The sequence below is a fragment of the Harpegnathos saltator genome, unplaced genomic scaffold (assembly GCF_003227715.2).
Source record: "Harpegnathos saltator strain DR-91 unplaced genomic scaffold, Hsal_v8.6 scaffold163, whole genome shotgun sequence".
In the NCBI taxonomy this organism is placed as follows: domain Eukaryota; kingdom Metazoa; phylum Arthropoda; class Insecta; order Hymenoptera; family Formicidae; genus Harpegnathos; species Harpegnathos saltator.
The window spans coordinates 256,921-276,633 of record NW_020229943.1 but is presented as its reverse complement, the minus strand read 5'-3'; the positions used below and the strand labels follow the sequence as shown (position 1 = coordinate 276,633).

The 19,713-nt window shown below is 40.8% G+C and overlaps 2 long non-coding RNA genes across 2 annotated transcripts; one reads left to right on the top strand and one right to left on the bottom strand.

The window, feature by feature from the left end:
- Positions 1 to 28: 28 nt before the first annotated feature.
- LOC112588157 (uncharacterized) lies at positions 29 to 745 on the bottom strand. The gene is made up of 3 exons (XR_003112600.1): positions 492 to 745; positions 234 to 411; positions 29 to 151 (listed from the first exon to the last, which is right to left on the bottom strand). It is a non-coding gene; the product is annotated as an uncharacterized LOC112588157 (long non-coding RNA).
- An 8,476-nt stretch (positions 746 to 9,221) lies between these two features.
- Positions 9,222 to 11,153, top strand: LOC112588155 (uncharacterized). The gene is made up of 7 exons (XR_003112598.1): positions 9,222 to 9,344; positions 9,418 to 9,580; positions 9,670 to 9,873; positions 9,995 to 10,165; positions 10,317 to 10,466; positions 10,550 to 10,725; positions 11,021 to 11,153. It is a non-coding gene; the product is annotated as an uncharacterized LOC112588155 (long non-coding RNA).
- Positions 11,154 to 19,713: the final 8,560 nt, after the last annotated feature.

The window sequence follows — 19,713 nt, the reverse complement described above, 5'->3', positions numbered from 1 at the left end:
CTATATTAAATGATAATATCATTGTTGATCATGAGCCACCGTTTCTCCAATTTTCTGCCTTGAAATCCATACAGTGCTTGTGCAAGCCATTTCGATACATATTCCGCATAGTCGTTGTCTGTCATTGCGCTGTGGGATATACGAACAGCTTCTGAAATATATATCATTACCATATTATTATTTTTCTAAAATTTTAAATAATAATTACATAGCATCTTGAATCTAAATAATACCGTTATTTGCAATATTGATCAAAATCATATTGCTTTACGGAGTAGAATAACACTTTTTTCTTTAAAATTCGTTCATTTTGTATAAAAGCGAATCGAAATAGCTTATAGTCTAATCACAATAAGGCCTTTCAGAAAGGTTATAAAGCTCCGTCAGTTTCTCAACATACATTTGTGTCATCTGCAACTTGACAAAATAAAATATAAAGGGACGAATTGTAATATTTTACGGAGTGAATTGCGTTGCAAAACGATATTTACGTTGCCATTATATGTCGATAAGCGTTCTTTCTCGTTTGAGATGAAAATATGACTGCGATCTAGATCAGTTTGAACAATCGCAGTCAAGTTTTTTGTAACATCTATCAACGAATAGAGGTTAAAAGAGGAGGTAAAAAGAGGAGGTTAAAGCGTTTAGCGTCGCATAGAACATTCGTTCACGGATATTCAGTTGTTACTGCAAATTAATATCTTTGCAATATAGCTGCAATATTGCAGAAATAATATTGCACAATATTGTTTTTGCAATTTTGCTATAATATTGCACTGCAATATGCAATTTTGCAATGTTACAACAATGTTGTTGCAGCTTCTGTGCTGTATGGGTTCATATTTACGTAACTTTGTTATTGTAAGTCCAGGTCCAAAATGTTTGCTTGAAATGTATGCTGAAAATGTATGCTTGAAAATCCTTGAGACAACTCGTTGAATATCACACTAAATATCACTTGAATACGGCAAATTCGTCCAACACAACATCTTTCCGAAGATGAATGGAAATGCACCAATCAGAATGCAGTATTTTCATCGAGCAAGCAATCCAGCACGAAAACAAGCACCGTGTGCCGCTGGCTTAAAACTTACGTTTATGCAATTATTTCAAGAATATAGTGCCAGTACTCGACAAGTAGAATAGCATTCGATCGACCAATGAGGACCACACGAACGAGACATTCTTTATCATGATTGGTTAATTGCATGCTGCTCTCAAGCATAGGTTAATTGCATGCTGCTCTCAAGCACAGTTTACTGAATGCATCCAATGGCTGCATTCAGTAAACTCAACAGTTGGACAACATTACTAGATTTTCCACTCAATCTCGCTCCTGATTGGTAAATACTTCTGGGTCTATGAAGAATCTAAAAGTATGCTCCAATCACAGACAATAATCACTAAACGCTCTCTGATCACTTTGTTCTACTGAACGCGGCCAATGGCTGCATTCAGCAGACTCAACAGTTGTACAACATTACTAGATTTTCCACTGAATCTCGCTCCTGATTGGTAAATACTTCTGGGTCTATGAAGAATCTAAAAGTATGCTCCAATCACAGACAATAATCACTAAGCGCTTTCTGATCACTTTGTTCTACTGAACGCGGCCAATATTACAACCGCTCACTGAGCGCTCAATGAGCTTTTACAGTTGATTGGTATTGGGTGAGTGCAAAAGTTCGTGCGGAGTTTCAATAGATGGAGTTATAAGCGTCGTAAAGTGTTGTCATTAATACTTCCATCTACATATTATATAACGTTGGAAAGGTGACGTCTTCAGCTGTTATTAAAAAAAAAATCATTTGTTTTCATACAAACTGCTTCGAGAAATATCACTTTAAAAATGAGTATCGATAAGGTGCATTTACGGCATGTTATGCTTTACGAGTTTCGGAAGGGAATAAACGTTGCCGCAGCCGTAAAAAACATTCAGGATGTTTATCAGAATGAAGCACCAGCTAAACGAACTGTGGAAAAATGGTTTGCTAAATTTCGGCGCGGAGAATTTAACCTTGAAGACGAGCCACGCTCTGGTCGACCTTCTGACATTGATGACGATGTTTTGCGTACTTTAGTGCTCAATAATCCGCGAATTTCAACAGAAGAAGTTGCTACAGCACTAAACGTTGACCGATCAACCGCTTTTCGGCGTTTAAAAAAGATGGGATTCGATTTGAAGCTCGATATATGGGTGCCCCATTTGCTGACCGAGAAGAACAAAATCAAGCGAATTTCTGCAGCCGTTTCTTTACTCGGGCGGCTCAATAACGAGTCGTTTTTGGATCGACTAGTGACGGGCGATGAGAAATAGGTCCTCTGCAACAATGTTCAGCGCAAACGGACATGGAAACAATCAGGTGAGCATGGTGACGCAATGCCAAAGGCCAGTTTGCACCCGATGAAGGTGATGCTCTCTGTTTGGTGGGATTGCAAGGGCATAATCTATTTCGAGCTTCTCCCCGCTGGCGAAACGATTGATTCGGACAAGTACTGTCGCCAATTAACCAATCTGAATCGAGAAATAAAAGAGAAACGTCCGATTTTGTCAAATCGCAAGGGAGTCGTCTTTCATCACGACAACGCCAGACCACACGTTTCGAAAAAGACGCTGCGCAAACTGAAGAGCCTGAAATGGGATGTCTTAACGCATCCACCGTATTCTCCTGATATCGCACCATCTGACTATCACTTGTTCCGGTCATTGCAAAATTATTTAAATGGAAAAAACTTTGACTCTTTGGAGGCCTTAAAAAACGGCGTCTCTTCGTTCTTCGAATCTAAACCGCGCAGTTTTTATGATCGAGGCATCCGTATGCTGCCAGAACGTTGGGAAAAGATTATAGAAAACGATGGAGAATATATCATTGATTGAATAAAGATTTTTGTTTGCCTAATCACTGTGTGACTTTTACTCACAAACTCCGCACGAACTTTTGCACTCACCCAATATATTCCTTTAGATTTAAAAATATACACCAATCAGATGTAAGAGTTCACTTAGTGCTCAGTGAGCGGTTGGTTGCGTTCAGAAAACAAAGCGCTCACTGAGCGTTTAGTAACTATTGGTCCTTACTATTAGATCCTTACATTCAGGCCAATAACGTTGACGAATTATTCAACCGTTGTGTAACCGTTGTGTTTTCTGAACGCAGCCGTTGTAGTACTCAGTGAGCGGTTGTAGTACTGAATGCACCCTTAGATGGACATTTGAGCCTGAGGGCCCATCTTGAAATTTTCGCGTATAAGCTATTTTTACTACGCAGTTTTTTATGATATGATTAAACCTCGGCTGGGGCTAAAATTCCTATCAAACTCTCAGGGTACACTTTTCGAACGCAGCTCGTAAGGCTGATGTCCCATGAGCGGAAATTTTCAGCAGAACGGAACGCTCGAACCAATCACAGCCACTCCATTCTTTTCACGAATAGAATAGAATGGCTGTGATTAATGCGCACGTTCCGTTTCGCTAAACATTTCCGCGGGGCATCGGTCTAACGTCCTCCTTCAACTGTTCTCTTAATAAGTTTACGATTTTGCGGTCAGTTATACAGTATATTTTTCGTGATTACGTCGAGTAATATAGAAGATAAATATTCTATATTGCAAGTGTGATATAGCAAGGGTTCATCATCTTCACTATGTCACAAGAAAGGTAAAAATATTTACTCTAATCTCTTTATTGCATGCTCTAAAATAAATTGCTTCTTTAAAATAAATATTTGCTTAATTATTTCCGGAATTAGCCCCCTTTATGAAATAATTTTTTGAAATAATTTAAAATAATTTTTTTTCTCTTCAATTTCATTATATATATAGATAGATAGATAAGCTGTTTATTGTTTTCCTGTGGAGTTACAATTTTATACATCTTGCTTCCTCGCCACTTTCACTCGCCCACTCCCTATACCTCCCCCCCCCATACACACACACACACCTTTTCTCCTTTCTTCCCCTCTATCTGTCCATTAATCTCTAGCTTATATCTAACTTAAATTATCTTACTAGCTTACTTACTAATTAGCTTAAATCCTAATGCTTATGTGCTATTGCTTATAATTAATGCTTATATACTACTCCTTATATCTATTGCTTATAACTAATTACATTTAATTAGTGGGACTTCCGTTTCCTTTCTCTTACTATCCCTCACCCTTCATTCATACTCTTATCCTATTTTCCCTCCCTCCCCGCTCCCTCCATACTCCATTCTCCCTCGTTCCCTCCCTCCCCAGATAACAGACTGACGTCAAATGACGTACTAATGACGTCTTAATGACGTTAGCTAACGTCATTAAGACGTCATTAGTACGTCATTTGACATCAGTCTGCTATCAGGGTCCTCTCCTTCTCTATTTTCTCTCATCCCTTCTCCTTGCCATCTCTCTACCTCTCTTATCCATCTCTCTGGCTTCTCTCCATCACCCAATATCTTCCTTACATCCCCCAATTTTATTATATAATCTCATTTCATTTTATAATATAATTTCATTTCAGTTTAATGTAACCACGTTAGGGGAAGGAGGAATTATTTCAAGTAAAATAAGGAATTGAAACTTTTAAGCAACCTCTTTAACCTCGAACAAAATATTCATATATGCATTGGCCGTGTCCAGCAGAAAAAGCTGCTTACTCAGCGCTTAGTGATTATCGTTTCTGATTTGTTCATTCCCCTGGATTTGTTAAAGATCTAAAAGAATACTCCAATCATAGATAATAATCACTGAGCGCTTAGTAAGCTTTTTCTGCTGAACGCGGCCACTGCTATTGTTTCAGATCCACAGAGCGACCAAAACGAAGTATAACAAAGCCTCCCCGATATTTAACAACATCATCACATGAAGGACCCCCACAGAGGAGGCGCTTCGCAGCATCTGCTGCAGCTGGTTCTATCAATGACGACATAGATGAAATAACAAGAACCTTGGAGGATGAAGCTACAACTTTTAATATAGAAACACACGTTCAACCTACATTAAATATACAATCATTTACAATCATTTACAAACACTAATACTGGACATAATACACAAATACACGTACATACACGCCTAACATACAGATGCACGCACACACCTCACCCATGCAAACATACACAAACACATTACCAACACAAACATATTTTATATTGAATAAAGAAGACGGACAAATCCTGTATACCAATAACAGTTTGTCCCATGTGCGAACTCCACAGCCACTGCAGCAGGAGAAAGGCTTCCAATATGGTCAAGGCAGTGCAATTTTCCCTCCGCAGGATGATAATCTAGAAAAAAGGTCTGTTCATTATCAAATATATGCTAACTAATTTTGATACATGATAAAATATATAGTTATTAAATAGATTATTGGAATAGATATGTATCTTTTATTTGAATTTCTAAAAGGAATTAAAAATTATTTGTCTATTTGTCTACTATTAGAAACTAATTGTAATTGTTGTTTTCGTTACAGGAGAAGTGAAGCACTCTTGACCAGAATGGAGGAACGCATAATTAACATAGAGGTTGAAATTAAGTAAGTTCTGTGACAAATAATCATATGTGTTTATAAACAGGATATCCCATTTCAAGTGTCCACTCCAAATATTTCTTTTATTTTTGACTTTAGAGAAAAATGATCCTGATATGTTTTATATGGTTTCGAGGGGGCCATAAGATGGTAAGATTGATTTGATCTTGAAGAGTCATTTGAAGGTCACGTGAAGGTTATCTCAATTTTTTTAGATAGAATCCCCTATTTTTTATTACATATTCTTATAGCTGACCTCGAGAGCTTCTCAAAACACTATAATCAAATGTTTTTTGGTGAAGTACTTTTCGAGTTATAAAGCTTCAAATTTACAAAATTTTGATAAAAATACAAAATATTTCGTAAAACATTCACTTTCTGATAGTCTTATCTTACATGATCCAACCAGTCAAGGCAAGATCCGAGCCTTGACTGGTTGGATCATGCTCGGATCTTCCCTTGACTGGCTGGATCATGCTCGGATCTTGCCTTGACTGGTTGGATCATGTAAGATACCCTAATAGCAATACTTCAGCAGACTGACGGCAGAATGAATCAGAGGTTTACAGCAGATTGGTGCCACCTGCTTATCCATTGTGCCTGCATTCTGACGGTAGAGTCTGGCAACATTATTTGACGGCAGACTGATGCCAGAAACAAAGCAGATCCTGACGTACACAGTCTAATGACAGATTGACGGCAAAAACGTAACAGATTCTGACATACGCAGTCTGGCGGCAGATTGACGGCAGAAATACAGTAGAATCTGTTGTGCGCAGTCTGGCACCAGAATGATGGCAGAAACGTAACAGATCCTGCCGTTCACAGTCTGACAGCAGACTGGTGACAGAAATACAACAGATTCTGCCATATTCATTTTTACATCCCCCCTCCCCCCTTCCCATTCAGTTATGCACATTACGTGAAGGTAATTATTAAAAAACAACACAACATACGAACGTATTTTTATTTATCACACAAGACAAAACGAGACAGCCAATCAGATTCACAATGGTGTTTACCGTAAATGACGGAACACGAAGACGACGATGTTTCTTTTCATAGCCTCAGGAAGTGACGACACACGATGACTTCGAGACGATGTTGGACTAACTAATAATAGGGTTTGTGAACGGTGAAGTGGTAATCTGCTGCGATATCTGTAAATTGAAATTATATTACAGTTGCATCTTTCTAACTGCAGTTATGTATAATATATGTTTAAGTAAATACATGAATTAAAAGTTACATTGTATTAATGTCACAATTTCCCACAGTAAATACAATACACGTGTCGTATTCATAGTGGCATAGCAAATTGTAGCATCGATACATTGTAACTCTTAATAATTGCTGGGATGAGACGGGAAAATCAGAGAAATCTGGATAAAAATATTTACCTGTGTCTCTTGCGTTCTTCGGTAATAGATTCGTCGATCCTCCGTGACATCCGATCCTCCTGTGATGACCTAAACATGTAAAATGTCCGGGAGACACTGTAAAGTCGATACAGAGTACCAATTGTCTATGCCCAGAAGTCGAAATTATTTGCCCGTTTCAACCGATTTTTGAGAGCTACGCCTATTTCTCTTGTTTCTCCGCTCGTCCAAAAGTCCCTACAAGGGAGGACGGTCACGCCGCACAGGTATAAGCTGTCATGTATCATTTGTAAGGATCTTCGAAAAGCGATCTTCAAGCGTGGCAATAGAAATGAAAGACTGATTGGTTCATTTCCTTATGCGTTATGCATTATGCCTTTATGCAAAAGTATGTGCTTCCCGCATTACTTGCCCGATTTAGCCGATTTTTTAAGGCTACGCCTACTTCTCTTCCTCTTCTTTCCGAAGATCCCTACAAATGACACATGACAGCTTATATCTGTGCGGCGTGACCGTCCTCCCTTGTAACTACCTTTGGACGAGCGGAGAAACAAGAGAAATAGGCATAGCTCTCAAAAATCGGTTGAAACGGGCAAATAATTTCGACTTCTGGGCATAGATAATTGGTACTCTGTGTCGACTTTACAGTTTCTCCCGGACATTTTACATGTTTAGGCCATCACAGGAGGATCGGATGTCACGGAGGATCGACGAATCTATTACCGAAGAACGCAAGAGACACAGGTAAATATTTTTATCCAGATTTCTCTGATTTTCCCGTCTCATCCCAGCAATTATTAAGAGTTACAATGTATCGATGCTACAATTTGCTATGCCACTATGAATACGACACGTGTATTGTATTTACTGTGGGAAATTGTGACATTAATACAATGTAACTTTTAATTCATGTATTTACTTAAACATATATTATACATAACTGCAGTTAGAAAGATGCAACTGTAATATAATTTCAATTTACAGATATCGCAGCAGATTACCACTTCACCGTTCACAAACCCTATTATTAGTTACTCCAACATCGTCTCGAAGTCATCGTGTGTCGTCACTTCCTGAGGCTATGAAAAGAAACATCGTCGTCTTCGTGTTCCGTCATTTACGGTAAACACCATTGTGAATCTGATTGGCTGTCTCGTTTTGTCTTGTGTGATAAATAAAAATACGTTCGTATGTTGTGTTGTTTTTTAATAATTACCTTCACGTAATGTGCATAACTGAATGGGAAGGGGGGAGGGGGGATGTAAAAATGAATATGGCAGAATCTGTTGTATTTCTGTCACCAGTCTGCTGTCAGACTGTGAACGGCAGGATCTGTTACGTTTCTGCCATCATTCTGGTGCCAGACTGCGCACAACAGATTCTACTGTATTTCTGCCGTCAATCTGCCGCCAGACTGCATATGTCAGAATCTGTTACGTTTCTGCCGCCAATCTGCCGTCATAGTATTAAACTGCGTTTGTTTGAATTCTGCCGCCAATCTGCCGTCAGACTGCGCACGGCAGGATCTGTTTCCTTTCTGTCGTCAAACTGCCGTCAGGCTGTTTAATAGAATCTGTTCAAATGTTGACGTCAATCTGATATCAAACTTCTGTAACAGATTTTGTCTTAATGTTGCTGGCATTCTGCCGACATCATCTGATATTGCAGAATCTATATTAATTTTGTCATCAGTTTGTCATCAACTCCTGCAGCAGGCGTCTGGCAAAATCTGTTTCGGACAGATTTGGTTATTAGAGTAAGGCTATCGGAAAGTGAATGTTTTACGAAATATTTTGTATTTTTATCAAAATTTTGTAAATTTTGAGCTTTATAACTCGAAAAGTACTTCACCAAAAAACATTTGATTATAGTGTCTTGGTAAGCTCTCGAGGTCAGCTACAAGAATATGTAATAAAGAATAGGGCGTTCCATCTAAAAAAATTGAGGTAACCTTCACGTGACCTTCAAATGACTCTTCAAGGTCAAATCAATGGTACCATCTTATGGCCCCCTTGAAACCATATAAAACGTGTCTGAACCATTTTTCTCTAAAATAAAAAATAAGAGAGATGTTTGGGGTGGACGCTTAAAATGGGACACCCTGTATATATACCCAGCAAGCACAATGTTACATGTAACGTACATGTTAGTTGTAGTTTCCTACTCAACAATGAAACTGTTATATAACACGTGTGTTACATGACAGTTATATCGTTGAGTAGAATGTTACAACTAACATATACATTACATGTAACACTGTGTTTGTTGGGTATATATACAACTTTACCGTGTTTTTTCTTGTTTCTTTTCATAAAATTAAGTGCAGGTATAAATAAAATATTAAAGTGCATCCAGTATCACCAATCCGCGTTGAGAAAACCAGAAGGCTTACCTATTACAACTATTCAACAAATGCAGGAGTTAGAACAATCAACAGAAGAATATTATACCGTTGTAAGTAAAATTAATACCTTTTACGTCACACGAAAATTACGTACATAATAACATAATATACTGCTTGTTTTAGGTCAATTACTTTCATTATATTGGCGGCTTCACTTTGAAAGAAGCAACCAATCTTTGCCTCAGAGAGGGTTTGCACGACTCAGTGGCGCCGTCATATATTTGATTCGGCCGCGACGAAGGACGTCAATCATTATATAATACTTGGCTCGTTAAGGCCATCTATGGTAAGAAATATTTTCAGTCTTCATACAGAGAGAGAGAAAGAGAAATTAGTTAGTATTGTCATCCAACAAGAAATGTGCTTCTTTCGCAGATGCTGTATGTAGAAACAACTACTTTGCAAAACCTCAGAAGTCAGAATTCCAGAAGCAGATGCGGGAGTCTTTGCGTGTAATGAAAGAAAGAAACCGTATGAAAGGAAACCGTGGACACCAACATAATCTTGCCCGACTGAACGCAGAGCATTTGTGGGACGAGGAGGAGGAAGAACACAATGATGATTGACAATATAAATCAGGTAAGTTAAAAATATCCGTTGCACATTTTAAGACGAGTAGTGAGAATGAAAAAGATGATGCTGATAACGTTGACAAGTTTGGGACCAGTCTGGGGAAGAAAGTCCAATATCTCTCTTTTAGATCAATATACTGAATTACAAAAATTGGCTGAAGGTATTAAACTTTTGGAATGCCTTCAAAAAACCGCGCCGTCAGTGTTAATATTTGCGAAGAAGAAGCGCGACGTGGATGCTATCCACGAATATCTGCTAATCAAAGGAGTGGAAGTTGTTGCAATACATGGAGGCATCGGTACGTCGTATTTCAAAGCACTGGGACTGTTAATAAATTGTATTAACATTTCGAAGTTAAACATCATGTAGATAAATTAAGTCTATAGCATGATATTTATTTTCGTATTTATTCTAGTATGTATAATATTCACAAACATTGTCAATTACAGATCAGGAGAAAAGATCACGTTCTGTCGAAGCGTTTCGCGCAGATCAGAAGGACGTTCTGGTTGCGATAAATGTTGCGTCCAAAGGTCTCGAGTTTGCTGATGTGCAACACGTAATAAATTATGATATGCCACATGATGTGAAGAATTACGGTAATATTTCGTGTTTTAATCTACAATTTAGGTTAATGCATCAGAAGAACTCAATGTTAATGTATCTCTCTTAATATTCACAGGATAGGACGTACTGATCGTTCCGGACGTACTGGCATCGCGACGGCTTTCATTAATAAGGCAAACGATGAATCGGTGTTGCTTGATCTCAAATATCTGCTAATGGAGGCGAAGCAGAAAGTGCCGTCATTCTTGTTGGAACTTTGCTCAGAAACCGAAAAATACCTCAATCTGGGAAGTAAGATGATAATTGCAATACATTTGCTTTCTTCTTGTGATGTTCAAATCACAAGCGAACACTAGCGTTTGATGACTGCGCCTATATTTGCGTTTACGATCGTCTCTTGACCAATTAGAAAAAAGCTACTGGCGATTGCGATTTTTCTGATTGATCAAGAGACAATCGTAAATATAAACGTTAGTGTGATTTGGGCATTAAACAGCGTTCATTCTCGATCTCACTGTGACTTGTAAATTCATCTGCAAATTTGAAATGGACATTTATGGACATTTATATTCTTTTCGTTTTACAGACGAACACGGTTGCAGTTATTGCGGCGGTCACAGAACCACAGAATGTCCGAAATTGGAAGCCGTGCAGAATAAGCAAGTGTCAAATATCGGACGTCGCAAGCTAACAATGCGGCAGATTACTAAATATTAAGATATTTTTTAGATAATTATTGTATATATATAGAATAACATATACAAAAAGATTATATATATATATATATATAATATATAAACATATATAAAAGATCTTTTAGTATATGTTAAAGCGCCGTAAAAACAAAATATATTATGAGAAACGAAATCTTATAAAATTGTTATATTCGCGTTATATTTGCGGAATAATTATGTAGAGAATCGATAGACAAGCGCGAAGAGTTCTTGCACTCCGCCAACTTCAAGGACTCCTTCATTTCATCGAAGAAATGCACTCACGAAAGAGACCAAGCAAAGCATATCGCAAGCGTTATTTTTATTAAAAAAGTTTTTCATATATTTACAAAATAAAATTAATATTGTATACTCACAAATACCAGTTCTAACTTCTTTATTCAGAAATACCAATTCTAACCTAACGACCAAGGTTATACACAGTGTCCCATAATTGTAAGACACGAACTCCATAGCGGCATAGAGCTAAGCGGGAGGAACAAAAAAGTCCTTTTTCATTTAGCGATATCTTACATAGTTTTTTAGTAATAACCGCGTAAAGTTTGGCGTTTGTCACGCCCATCGCGACCTATAGACGCTCCGCGGCGAGCTGTGTGCGTCGGGGCTGAGCGGTAAGGCGGCGCGCGTTGACCGCCGCGCCGGCGATGACGTTTTGACGCTTTGACGCCGTCGGCGCGTGGCCAGGCGATGATGAACGCGCCGCGTGTACGCTGCAAATCTAAGCGTGTTTTCTCTTTGCCAAAAGTGTGTGGCGCACACTTTTGGGTTGCAGGCGTTAATTAAACGTTTATTAAACACGACGACAAATGCGAATTAAACGCAATTGCGCGTGTTAAAATTACTTTTTCGCGTAGAAACACTATCATTTCCACACCACCTATGAGGTAGATAGCTTGGTGCGTTTTTTTTTTACGTGGTTTCCCCAGTAGGCCTAATCCACGGTTACTGATTAGTGTAGTAACTGTTCGAAGTGCCTTCCTCCAACTTGTAAGCAGAGTTCAGCTCTTCGTGTTATCTCTTGCGTCGCACGCCATATCCGGCGTGATGGTAGCGAAGGCCGCAATAATTGCTGCACGTACCTCCTCTTCTTTACCATCGCGCCGTTGCTCGACTAAGGATTTGACGTTTTCCCATACAAAATAATCGAGAACGTTCAAATCCGGCGACCGTGCCGGCCAAGTAAATGGGCCACCGCGATCCATCCACCTGTCCGGAAAACGCATATTTAATATTTCTCGCACTGCACGCGAAGAGTGCGCGGGAGCCCCGTCGTGCTGGAATATCATTGTTTCGCGTGCGCGGAGAGGAACGTCCTCGAGGAGAAAAGGTAGCTCGTTCTCAAGGAATTCCGCGTACCTCTGCCCATCAAGACGTGGCGGTAAAGAAAATGGGCCGATCTGAAAATAATTACCACATTTAAATAATTATACGCGTAATAAAACATGTTCCGCATGTTGCAAATTACAAGAATACGTACCACTCTGTCCGCAATTACTCCTGCCCACACGTTCACCGACCACTGGTATTGAAAAGCGCATTGCCGAACAGCGTGAGGATTCTCGGATTGCCACAGCAATGTGTTGCGAGAATTAAACACGCCGTTCGGTGTGAAAGTTGCCTCATCCGTCCACAGAAAACTGTCGGGAAATTATTGATTTCGCCGACACTGTGCGAGGAGAAGAGCCTCTGGCTCGACGATCGTTTCTCAGATGTTCAACTGTTTTTCTCTATCGCCTACAAAAAAACGTTTTTGACGGCAGTAGCTTCTGTGAAGTGTTCCGCGCATCACAGCCTTAAAACAATGGATTTCACGGCGACAGAATATTTTGATATGTTGATGTGCTACGCGAGGGCGGATTATAGCGATCATTTACGCGCGCGTCTTTACGCACAGCGATATCCTAATCGCGCGCGGCATCCTTCGCGAAATACTATTAGATTTTGTGTAAGATGAGCAAAGGAAACGGGGAGTTTCCTGCCGGTCCATAAACTTCGTGCTGGTGCACCTGTCCTACATTCGATCCGCGATGAGGAGAGAGTATTGCGCGAGATCGAGAACGATCCCGGATGTAGTGTGCGCGAATTATCGAGACGCCTACATTTATCCAAATCTTTGGTGCATCGCATCTTGCGTCAAAATAATTTGCGGCCCTGCCGTTATCGACGCGTACAACAATTACTTCCACGTGATGAAGCACCGCGAGCGCACTTTTGTGCAGGTATGTTTATTATTTTTATAAAGGACTAAATTAAAAAATGTTAATATATCTACGTGAAACACGTGCAGGTCTCCTCGCACAGTGTCGGCGAAATCAATAATTTCCCGACCATTTTCTGTGAACGGATGAGGCGACTTTCACACCGAACGGCGTGTTTAATTCTCGCAACACATTGCTGTGGCAATCCGAGAATCCTCACGCCGTTCGGCAATGCGCTTTTCAATACCGGTGGTCGGTGAACGTGTGGGCAGGAGTAATTGCGGACAGAGTGGTATGTATTCTTGTAATTTGCAACATGCGCAACATGTTTTATTACGCGTATAATTATTTAAATGTGGTAATTATTTTCAGATCGGCCCATTTTCTTTACCGCCACGTCTTGATGAGCAGAGGTACGCGGAATTCCTTGAGAACGAGCTACCTCTTCTCCTCGAGGACGTTCCTCTCCGCGCACGCGAAACTATGATATTCCAGCACGACGGGGCTTCCGCGCACTCTTCGCGTGCAGTGCGAGAAATATTAAATATGCGTTTTCCGGACAGGTGGATGGGTCGCGGTGGCCCAATCACTTGGCCGGCACGGTCGCCGGATTTGAACGTTCTCGATTATTTTGTATGGGAAAACGTCAAATCCTTAGTCGAGCAACGGCGCGATGGTAAAGAAGAGGAGGTACGTGCAGCAATTATTGCGGCCTTCGCTACCATCACGCCGGATATGGCGTGCGACGCAAGAGATAACACGAAGAGCTGAACTCTGCTTACAAGTTGGAGGAAGGCACTTCGAACAGTTACTACACTAATCAGTAACCGTGGATTAGGCCTACTGGGGAAACCACGTAAAAAAAAAACGCACCAAGCTATCTACCTCAAAGGTGGTGTGGAAATGATAGTGTTTCTACGCGAAAAAGTAATTTTAACACGCGCAATTGCGTTTAATTCGCATTTGTCGTCGTGTTTAATAAACGTTTAATTAACGCCTGCAACCCAAAAGTGTGCGCCACACACTTTTGGCAAAGAGAAAACACGCTTAGATTTGCAGCGTACACGCGGCGCGTTCATCATCGCCTGGCCACGCGCCGACGGCGTCAAAGCGTCAAAACGTCATCGCCGGCGCGGCGGTCAACGCGCGCCGCCTTACCGCTCAGCCCCGACGCACACAGCTCGCCGCGGAGCGTCTATAGGTCGCGATGGGCGTGACAAACGCCAAACTTTACGCGGTTATTATTAAAAAACTATGTGAGATATCGCTAAATGAAAAAGGACTTTTTGTTCCTCCCGCTTAGCTCTATGCTGCTATGGAGTTCGTGTCCTACAATTATGGGACACCCTGTATACGCCATGCGTACCATTTAAAGCGATCAGCTGATTTAATGCAAGCGTTGCTGCGAATTTGCTGTCAACTTGCACTCAAGTCTTGAGTTCAAGACCTTGCTCCGGTGTTGCCGCCAACTTGCTGCCTAGTTATGTGCGCAAGGTTCGCGTGCTGTTTGCTGCAAATTTGCATCAAATGCTTGACGTCAAGGTTTGCAGCCAAATCCAATGCCTCAAGACGCCGCAGATGACTATGGTTTTGGCATCAACATTTGATCAAATTTGCTGCGAATTTGCGTGCAACTTGCTCTCAATTTGCTTGCTGGGCACTCTCAGTTTCAAAATATTATAAAATATTATAAATGATTGGCAGAAAATTTGAAGAAAAATCTAATCTCTTTTCGTATCCATTTTCATCGAGTCTTATAAATATATATATAGTTAGCACTCTTGGACTTTTACACAGGTGGTGCTTAGGTAATGTTAAAAGGAAAATTGTATTATTACCCTTCCCTGAAAAGAATGCGGAAGATAATACAATTATATCAAAAAGCGTCTGTTTTCCAATGCCCCATTCTGAAATATTGTTTTAGCACAGTAACTTACTATTGTTTTAGCATAGTATCGAATTGAATGTGTGTGTGTAAAGAAAACCATGTAACATATAAATCAAATATAATAAATATAAAATTATTTTAATATTGTTTTATTCTATAATTATTATAATCAATATCACTGTTTCTTTCTTCTATAGAATAATATTGTTTTTTACAATACAAAATTATCTTATCTGTAATATATATGGAGATCCAAATATTCGTACATTTTATTACCTCTCAAAAGTGACATTGCGATTAACAATATGCCTTGATTGATTAATCTTATACAGGGTTTTTAAAGTTCCAGAGCAATCACATACTTATAGATTATATTATTCTGGACAAAAAAGTCTTATACATATTAGAAATAACTATGCAAAGTTTCCAGTTAGTAATAAAATAAAAACTTATTATCTGGGTCACACTTCTCATCATTGACTGAATGAGGCTATACAATTTTGACTATATCTCTACATACTATATTTATTACATATTACATTTATAAAACCGTTTCCTTTAACAAATAACTCCAAATTCTTTGTTTACTTACAAAAATAGAACATCTTTCTTTATTTCGACGTATGTTTTCGCAGGAATATTTCGAAATATCTACGTAGAATTTATATTGATATTTCGAGGATGAAATGCTTCGATTTATCGATAACAAAAGAACGTTACATCCACGTCGATATTTCGTGGATAAATGTCCATCCGCGTAGTCCACGTAAATTACGTGGATTTGATGTGGATATAACGTTGATGTTTTTGTGGGGTAGTACACGATTCCTTTCTGGTCCCACCAAACGCAGAGCATTGTCTTTTTTCCGAAGCGATTTGGCTGTGCCGTCGATGTTGATGCTTTGCCAGGTGAAAGCCACGAATTTTTGCGTTTGGGATTCTCGAAATATATCCACTTTTCATCGCCAGTAACAATTCGATGCAGGAAACTCTTTCTTTCATGCCGCAAAAGCAAAATTTCGGAAGTGGCTCTTCGACTTTCCATCTATCTCTCAGTCAACTCATGCGGCACCCATTTTCCTTCCTTTTGAATTTTTCCCATGGCATGTAAACGTTTGGAAATACCTTGGAGAGTCATGTTTAATGCCTTCGCAAGTTGATCTTGTGTTTGCGTATCATCTTCATCCAATAACGCTTGCAGATCGGCGTCCTCAATTGTTTTTGATCTTCCGGAGCGCTCCTTGTCCTCAGTGTCGAAATCGCCACTTCTGAAACGTTTAAACTAATCTTCACAGGTAGTTTTCGATGGTGCATGCTCGCCGTACGCCTCCTCAAGCAAACGACGTGCTTCAGCTGCACTTTTTTTCAAGTTAAAGCAGAAAAGCAAAGCTTCCCGCAAATGCTGTTTATTTGGCACAAAGCTCGACATCATCGTTGTTAGAAAAAATATTTTTGCGTTGCGATATGTGTTCGTATTATTGTTAACTGGTTATTGTTAACAGATGTCCAAGCTATAAAAAAAATACAACTTCAGACATGTATGCGACTACATGTGTCGTTAGCGCCATCCATGTGTGAAACCCGGATACTTAGTTGCGTACCTAGTATATATAAATTTATCTACATGGATATACTGTAACGCCGGTGCCTCCGGGTTCGATTTTTCTTTCGTCGATCCGGCCCCTGCGTCGCGATCGTCGTTAGCGAATCGCGCGCAGAAGTTTTTATTAGGAGAAGGTGATTTTTCGTTGAATGATTAGAGTCGATCGGTTTTGTTGACAGAGACGCTTTATTGTGTCGTTTCAGCACGCAATGACCGTGTGTTATTTTCGCGAGGTTCCCCAATGTTTGGGTACCGCTTCAACGCGCGATTTTGTCTCGCTTCGGCTCGTCGTCGCAGCGAACGGCCGTATTCCGCTGATGATGGTTCGGTTAGGTGCGTGACTGTCGCTTCGTTAACAGTAATTATTTTAACATACAGACAGTTCCGCAGATGGGAAATTCGCGGCCGTGTCTAAAATAGCGATTTCGTGCGGGCGTTATTGCAGGCGTTACTCGGATTTAAATGCTCGGGTTTAAATGCTTGGTTACGTCGGACGCTTGCTATACATAAGAACCCGCGCAAAAACGCGTCGCGTCGGGCCGCGTTATCGCTTGCGGTGCGAACACAGTAGGTAGGCCGCGCGTTCGTCGCGCGTGAGACTGGCGATTGTTTTTCCCGTGAATCGTTGAAATTACTTGCTTCGCGTCGCGTGATTTTCGTTGACGAGAGAGGTTCGCTAAGCCCTGCGGCTTGATCCCCCGGGTTCTACGAGTTGCGGGTGTTAGGCGATTTCTCTTTGTCTGGAAGTCACGATGCGCGTTGTTGAAGGAGTTATGCTGGGTCGGCGCCGCGCCGGCTAGTCGGTAGGTGTGGGTGACGACTCCGTCTGCCCCTTTCGTCCTTTCGTACTCTAAGTCCTAGAGGAAGTAGAGAGGAAGAAACAAAAGAAAGATATTTATGAGAGCGTTCCAGAGAACACACCGGAGTAACGGCAAACTCGCCGTTCGATCTCTGAATCGTGAAGACGGCACAAAATAAGATCGTTCCGGTGAACACACCGGAGCGACGGCAAACTCGCCGTCCGATCTCTATATCGCAAAGACGGCACAAAATAAGATCGTTTCGGTGAACACACCGGAGTAACGGCAAACGCGCCATTCGATCTTTATATCGCAAAGACGGCACAAAACAAGATCGTTCCGGTGAACACACCGGGGCGACGGCAAACTCGCCGTCCGAGCTCTATCTCGCAAAGACGGCACAAAACAAAATCGTTCCGGTGAACACACCGGAGCGACGGCAAACTTGCCGTCCGATCTCTATATCGCAAAGACGGCACAAAATAAGATCGTTCCGGTGAACACACCGGAGCGACGGCAAACTCGCCGTCCGGTCTCTATATCGCAAAGACGGCACAAAATAAGATCGTTCCGGTGAACACACCGGAGCGACGGCTAACTCGCCGTCCGATCTCTATCTCGCAAAGACGGCACAAACGAAGATCGTTCCGGAGAACACACCGGAATAACGGCAAACGCGCCGTTCGATCTTTATATCGCAAAGAACAAGGAGTAATCGCGGATGCCGACGGCTGCGGCCTTGTAGATTACTTACTTGCACTCTCGATTTCCCTGGATGCTTTCGGCGGACTTTCTGACGGCTATTCCTAGATGACGGACTTCCTCAGATGCTTCGAAGACTCCTCAAAGACTGCTTGAAGCTTGTCCCCAAGACTCGACTGACTCAAGACAAGAACTGTCGGGTTTATATATCCGTCATTTTCTGTCTTCGGTTTCTTTCGTTTATTAATCCGAATTTGATCGAGATTAATCGTGAGTATGCGATGTTCGCCGAGGATCGCGAACGGCTCGGCGCGAGTTCGGCTCGGTGGCCGATCATTCCCGAGCGTTGCTGCCGAGTCTTCGGCCAGCCTCGGGTGAGCGCGTTGAAAGGCGCGGTGACAGCGCGGGTCGGGGGGGGTGTGCGCTCAGCTGACTGCCGCGTGATGTTCAGCGGCAGTCAGCGTAACGACACATTTGCCGGTATGTGTCGTTACAATACCATATCTAATTATATATGTCCATACAGAAAAAAATATTGTTGAATGAAAAAAGAGAAATATCATTTGACTCAATTAATTGACCCAACAAACACAATGCTACATATAATGTATTGTACATGTTAGTTGTTTCCTGCTCAACAATGTAATGGTTATATAATACACGTGTTATGTAACAGTTATATTTTTTAGTAAAAGATTATCCCAGTAAGCAAAATGCTAATAGAATGCGCGCAGATTGACGCCAATTTCGATCAGATCTCCAGATCAAAACCATAGCCATCTGTGTCCTCATTAGGCTCGTGTTTTGTCGACAGGACCTGTATGACAGGTCGTGCGAGCAGATTGTCGGCAGAAACCGCGCAGGTCCTGCTGCCAAACTACACGTAGAGTCTGCGCGTAGAGTTTGCTCAGTTTCTGCCGCCAATCTGCCGTCAAATTACTGCAAGTCTTGCGCGGTTTTTGCTACAAATCTGCCGTCAAATATCTGGCAACAGGATCTGGCGCATATTTGACCGCAGATTGGCGGCATAATTTGATATAACAGATTCTGCGTTAAATTTGTTGCCTATTTGCCATCAAACTATGATAGCAGGCTTTGTTCGAAATCTGCTCGCGCAGGTTTGGCTATCTGGGATACGTAATATTGTGTTTGCTGGGAAATGTCCACATCATGGATTACTAAACAAATATAAACAAATATAAACATTCACTTCAATTGTATCTTAACAACATACTTTTCGATGTTTTTATAGCCGTATATAAACAAAATCCATATATGAATTTTTTTCCCGGGCATTAATATTATTTAGCGTGATCATTAAAACATAACTATTATGTAATTTAACGTTTATTGG